The 6,721-nt window shown below is 39.2% G+C and overlaps 1 non-coding gene across 1 annotated transcript; it reads right to left on the bottom strand.

The window, feature by feature from the left end:
• Window positions 1-6,083: 6,083 nt before the first annotated feature.
• Window positions 6,084-6,156, bottom strand: TRNAC-ACA. The gene has a single exon. It is a non-coding gene; the product is annotated as a tRNA-Cys (tRNA).
• Between the last annotated feature and the right edge of the window lie 565 nt (window positions 6,157-6,721).

A 6,721-nucleotide genomic window follows, 5' to 3' on the forward strand; every position in this document is an offset into this window, starting at 1 on the left:
TGGTTTCCTCTGTGTGTATGCCCAGCAGTGGGATTGCTGGTTTGTATGGCAGTTTTATTTCAAGTTCTTTAAGAAATCTCCACGTTGTTCTCCATAGTGGCTTCACTAGTTTGCATTCCCACCATCAGGGTAAGAGTGTTCCCTTTTCTCTGCACCCTCTCCAGCATTTACTGTTTGTAGAAATTTTGATGGCAGCCATTCTAACCAGTGTGAGACTGAACCTCATTGTGGTTTTAATTTGAATTTCTCTGATAATGAGTGATGTTGAGCATCTTTTCATGCGTTTGTTAACCATCTGTATGTCTTCTTTGGAGAAATGTTTGTTTAGTTCTCTGGCCCATTTTTTTGATTGGGTCGTTTATTTTTCTGGTATTGAGCTGCATGAACCGTTTGTATATTTTAGAGATTAATTCTTTGTCCATTGTTTCATTTGCTATTACTTTCTCCCATTCTGAAGGCTGTCTTTTCACATTGCTTATAGTTCCCTTCATTGTGCAAAAGTGGTTAAGTTTAATTAGTTCCATCTGTTTAGTTTTGCTTTTATTCCCATTACTCTGAAAGGTGGGTCATAGAGGATACTGCTGTGTTTTATGTTAGTAAGTGTTCTGCCTCTGTTTTCCTATAGGAGTTTTACAGTTTCTGGTCTTACATTTAGATCTTTAATCCATTTTGAGTTAATTTTTGTGTATCATATTAGAAAGTGTTCTAATTTCATTCTTTTCCAGGTAGTTGACCAGTTTTCCCAGCACCATTTGTTAAAGGGATTGTCTTTTCTCCATTGTATATTCTTGCCTCCTTTGTCAAAGACAACGTGTCCATAGGTGCATAGATTCATCTCTGGGCTTTATATTTTGTTCCATTGATCTATATTTCTGTCTTTGTGCCAGTACCATACTGTCTTGATGGCTGTGGCTTTGTAGTAGAGCCTGAAGTCAGGCAGGTTGATTCCTCCAGTTCCATTCTTCTTTCTCAAGATTGCTTTGGCTATTCGAGGTTTTCTGTATTTCTATACAAATTTTGAAATTATTTGTTTTAGTTCTCAGAAAAGTACCATCGTTAGCTTGATAGGGATTGCATTGAATCTATAGATTACTTTAGATAGTATACTCATTTTCACTATATTGATGCTTCCGATCCCTGAACATGGTATATTTCTCCATCTTTTTCTGTCATCTTTGATTTCTTTCATTGGTGTTTTATAGTTTTATGTATATGTCATTTGTTTCTTTAGGTAAATTTATTCCTAAGTATTTTATTCTTTTCATTACAGTGGTGAATGGGATTGTTTCCTTTATTTCTCTGTTTTCTCATTGTTCAGTTCACTTCAGTTCGGTTGCTCAGTCGTGTCTGACTCTTTGCGACCCCATGAATTGCAGCACCCCAGGCCTCCCTGTCCATCACCAACTCCCAGAGTTCACCCAAACTCATGTCCATCGAGTTGGTGATGCCATCCAGCCATCTCATCCTCTGTCGTCCCTTTCTCCTCCTGCCCCCAATCCCTCCCAGCATCAGAGTCTTTTCCAATGAGTCAACTCTTTGCATGAGGTGGCCAAAGTATTGGAGATTCAGCTTTAGCAGCATTCCTTCCAAAGAAATCCCAGGGCTGATCTCCTTCAGAATGCACTGGTTGAATCTCCTTGCCGTCCAAGGGACTCTCAAGAGTCTTCTCCAACACCACAGTTCAAAAGCATCAATTCTTCGGTGCTCAGCTTTCTTCACAGTCCAACTCTCACATCCATACATGACCACTGGAAAAACCATACACTTGACTAGACGGACGTTTGTTGGGAAAGTAATGTCTCTGCTTTTCAATATGCTGTTCAGGTTGGTCATAACTTTCCTTCCAAGAAGTAAGCATCTTTTAATTTCATGGCTGCAGCCACCATCTGCAGTGATTTTGGAGCCCCCCCAAAAAAAGTCTGACACTGTTTCCACTGTTTCCCCATCTATTTCCCATGAAGTGATGGGACTGGATGCCCTGATGTTCATTTTCTGAATGTTGAGCTTTAAGCCAACTTTTCACTCTCCACTTTCACTTTCATCAAGAGGTGCCTTAGTTCCTCTTCACTTTCTGCCATAAGGGTGGTATCATCTGCATATCTGAGATTATTGATATTTCTCCTTGCAATCTTGATTCCAGCTTGTAGTTCTTCCAACCCAGCGTTTCTCATGATGTACTCTGCATATAAGTTAAAAAAACAAGGTGACAATATACAGCTTTGATGTACTCCTTTTCCTATTTGTTAGTGTATAGGAATTCAAGGGATTTCTTTGTATTGATTTTATATCCTGCAACTTCAATACATTCATTGACTAGCTCTATTAATTATCTGGTGGTGTCTTTAGAGTTTTCTATGTAGAGGATCATGTCATCTGCAAACAGTGAGTGTTTTACTTCTTCATTTCCAATCTGGATTCCCTTTATTTCTTTTTCTTCTCTGATTATTGTGGTTAAGACTTCCAAATCTATGTTGAATAGTAGTGGTGAGAGTGGGCACCCTTGTCTTCTTTCTGACTTTAGAGGAAATGCTTTCAGTTTTTCACCATTGAGGCTAATGTTTGCTGTGGTTTATTGTAGATGGCTTTTATTATGTTGAGGTATGCTCCTTCTATTCCTGCTTTCTGGAGTTGTTTTTTTTTTTTTTTTCCATAAATTGATGTTGAATTTTGTCAAAGGCTTTCTCTGCATCCATTGAGATAATCATATGGTTTTTATCTTTCAATTTGTTAATGTGGTGTATCACATTGATCGATTTGCACATATTGAAGAATCCTTGCATCCCTGGGATAAAGCCCACTTGGTCATGAGGTATGATCTCTTTAATATGTTGTTGGATTCTGTTTTCTAGAATTTTGTTAAGAATTTTTGCGTCTATATTCATCAGTGATATTGGCCTGTAGTTTTCTTTTTTTGTGGCCTTTGTCTGGTTTTGGTATTAGGGTGATGGTGGCCTCATAAAATGAGTTTTGGAGTTTGCCTTCCTCTGCAATTTTCTGGAAGTGTTTTGTAGGATAGCTGTTAGCTCTTCTCTAAATTTTTGGTAGAATTCACCTCTGAAGCCATCTGGTCCTGGGCTTTTGTTTGTTGGAAGATTTTTTCTATTAAAGTTTCAATTTCCATGCTTGTGATGGTTCTGTTAATATTTTCTATTTCTTCCTGGTTCAGTTTTGGAAGGTTATATTTTTCTAAGAATTTGTCCATTTCTTCCAAGCTGTCCATTTTATTGGCATATATTTGCTCATTGTAGTCTCTTATGATCGTTTGTATTTCTGTGTTGTCTGTTGTAACATCCATTTTCATTTCTAATTTTATTGATTCGATTCTTCTCCCTTTTTTTCTTGATGAGTCCGGCCAATGGTTTGTCTATTTTATTTATCTTCTCAAAGTACCAAGTTTTAGTTTTGTTGATTTTTGCTATATTCTCCTTTGTTTCTTTTCATTTATTTCTGCTCTGATTTTTATGATTTGTTTCCTTCTACTAATTTAGGGGCTCTTCATTTCTTCTTTTTCTAGTTTCTTTAGGTGTAAAGTTAGGTTATTTATTTGATATTTCTCTTGTTTCTTGAGGTAAGCTTGTATTGCTATGATCTTATATGTTCTAGCCCTCTGACCCCCAGGACTATATGTTTTATGGGTGCCACCTATGTGGGCTTTGTGGGTACTTGTGTTGTTGTGGGCTCACTACTGTTGACAGTTTTATAGGTGTGAATGGTCCCTGTCTAGTTTGTTGCCAGGTCTTGCTTTCCATGGAGTCTGCTGGTCTCTCATAAGTGGGAGCTGGCTGTGGAGTCCCTGGGGATAAGGTCCTAAATCTAGTGTTGATCTGCTGATAGATGGGACAAGTTTCTGACATTGCTAGCTAGAGTGTCTGATATGTGTCAGAGCTGGTCCCTGACCCTGGGGGCCACTGGGGCTAGTGGTCATCTATAGGTGGGCAGAGCTAGGGCCCTGGATGAAGGGCACTGAATAAAGGGCGCTGTGGGATGCAGAATTGGTGTTGGTCTACTTGGGAATGGATCTAGTTTCTGCCACTGCTGGGTGCAGCACACATAGTGTTCCGATAGGGCCTGTGCTCAATGTGTCCAGAGGCTGATGCCTGCCTGCTGTTGGGTGGGTTTGGTCCCAACATGGCACATTTCAGGGCTGTACTGGTCCTTGGACTGATGTACAAAGCCATGTCCTGGGCCCTCTTGTGGACTGGGCTGGGTCCCAGGGTGGCTATTGACTCAGGAGTTCTTAAAGCAGCTGGCTTCACCTGAAGCCATTTGCTTCACCTGAGGCTTCCTAGTATTAGTTCCCACAGGCTAGTGTACACAGCCAGGTCCCAGAGCTCATAAGACAGAGGGAGGATTCCACAATGTCATTTACCAACATTAGTGTCTTGGTAGTATGAGCTCCCCAAAATGGTTGCTTCCAATGTCTATGTCTCTAGCATGAAATCCAGTTTCTGGATTCTCTCCCAGATCAGCAGGTGGGTCTGACTAAGCTCCTTTCAAATTGGAACTTGTGAAATTTTGTGTGCTCCCTTTCAGAGTTGAGTCTCTACTTCCTACAGTCTCCTGGGTCTCCTGAATATAAGTTCCACTGGCCTTCAAAGCCAAATGTCTTGGGGTCTTGTTCTCCTTGTGCAGTACCTCCCCAGGCTCAGGAGCCCAATGTGAGGTGGAGAACCTCTGAAATTGTAATTATCTTTCTGTTTGTGTGTTTCCCACATCAGGGTATGTATGAGTCTTTACTGTGTCTCTGCCACTTCTACCAGTCTCATTGTGGTTTCTTACTTACGTCTTTTTCTATGGAAGGTCTTTTATTCTCATCTTCCAGTATTTCTTATCAATAGTTTCTCTGCCAGTAGTTGTAATTTTGGTGCCTGTGGGAGGCGGTGAACTTCTCCTATTCTCCTATCTTGGCCACTACTCTTAAACTAATATTTTTTATCAAAACTTTTGAGTGGTCAAGAGGATGATCAAAAGGAGGAAAGAAGGACTGTTGAAATAAATTTCTAGGCTCAAGCTAGGACCACTCCAGCTTGGAGTTCCACATCAGGAAACTAAAAGTTTGATAACTTAGAAGTAAATGCTCTGCTTTACCACAAATGCAATGTGTGCAGTCAACTAAACCCCCAATGCCAAGCTAAATCTGACGCTTCTTACCACAAAAAGTTTAACTATGTGTTGCCAACTAAAACAATGCACAACTTGAGAATTTTGAGTTGAGTTCTATTTGGGGCAAAATGAGGACTGCAGCCCAGGAGCACCTCAGTTAGTTCTGAGAAACTGCTCCAAAGAAATAGGAGGGGAAGGTCAACATATAAGATTTTCGTAAAGGGAGAGTTCAGTGCAATCAAGCACTTACTTTACAAGGGGTTTTCTGCTAGTTATGAGGAGCTGATATTATGAAAGGATTTAGTGCTTTTCTAGATATGAAGAGATGCAAGGATTGGGATCATGAAATCAGTTCCTGAAAATAGCTAACTATCCAAAGACCTGTTCCACCAGACTCCCTGGAGCACAGGGTGCCTCATTCCACCCTGAACTCCCTCAAGGGCTGTTGAAGGTCAACAGCTGCAGCACAGGGTTCATTCTCTGCAGAGGTAGATGACAAATGTCCTTGTTGTTGTTGTTGAGTCACTGGCAAATGGTCTTAGCAAGGGCCAATTTGTAGTTGACAGTGGCCCCAGCCAATTACATATTTTCTACTCTCTCTTCCTAGTTCTTTATTAGTTATTCTATAAAACTTTACAGCAGTATTGTATTTGACTACTTTGTATATATTCAAATTTTCAACTAGTCTTTATCATGTAAATATACCTCTTTAGAGAATAATTTCATAGCTTTTTATTTACTTTACTCATAATCACAAAGTCCAAGTGATTTTTATTAAGATTACAGACCTATGTATGTAGTTTAACTTTTTTTTCTCCTATTTTGACCCTGAATATTTTTAGTAATAGTTGTTGTAAAGTTGCTCAGTTGTGTCCAACTCTTTGCAACCCCATGGACTGTAGCCTGCCAGGCTCCTCCGTCCATGGGATTTTCCAGACAAGAATACTGGAGTGGGTTGCCATTTCCTTCTCCAGAGGATCTTCCCGACCCAGGGATCGAACCTGGGTCTTCCGCTTTGTAGGCAGACGCTTTTACCATCTGAGCCACCCGGGAAGTCAGTAAAAAATAAATAAAGGCATAAAAACATATTTTTTTCCTATTGAAAGAGAAAAAATGAGAGAAAAAATATATATATACATTGTTTTAACAAAGGCATTTAGTACATAGGTAGGTAGATAGATCTATCATTAGATAAGCAGGTAGTAGGTAGACAGGTAGAGATATAAATATGTATTAATAGTATTTACTATCTAATTATCTCTATCCATCTATCTATCAGTCATCTATCCTAAAATCTAATGAGGTAGGTTGGTTATAATTTTAGTACCTTGTCCTGAGATGAACCTTATGAAGGATGAAAAACACATTTATAATTATATTCCTTAGATGACTAGGGAGACTCTCTTGCCTTTTCAACTCAGTTTCTCATATCTTTATTTCCAAAATTAGAACAGGAAAAAAGTATATCATCTAGAAGGAGCTCAACCCACATGAATAAAAATATGCATAATGTACACACATACTTACTAATACATGTTCTACCTTATCCCAGACTAGCTCTTCTGAAGAGAAAGAAAAAGTCTTTAGAATTAGAAAACAATGTTCCTTTTAAGGTTCA

The sequence above is a fragment of the Bos indicus x Bos taurus genome, chromosome X (assembly GCF_003369695.1).
Source record: "Bos indicus x Bos taurus breed Angus x Brahman F1 hybrid chromosome X, Bos_hybrid_MaternalHap_v2.0, whole genome shotgun sequence".
NCBI classification, from domain to species: Eukaryota; Metazoa; Chordata; class Mammalia; order Artiodactyla; family Bovidae; genus Bos; species Bos indicus x Bos taurus.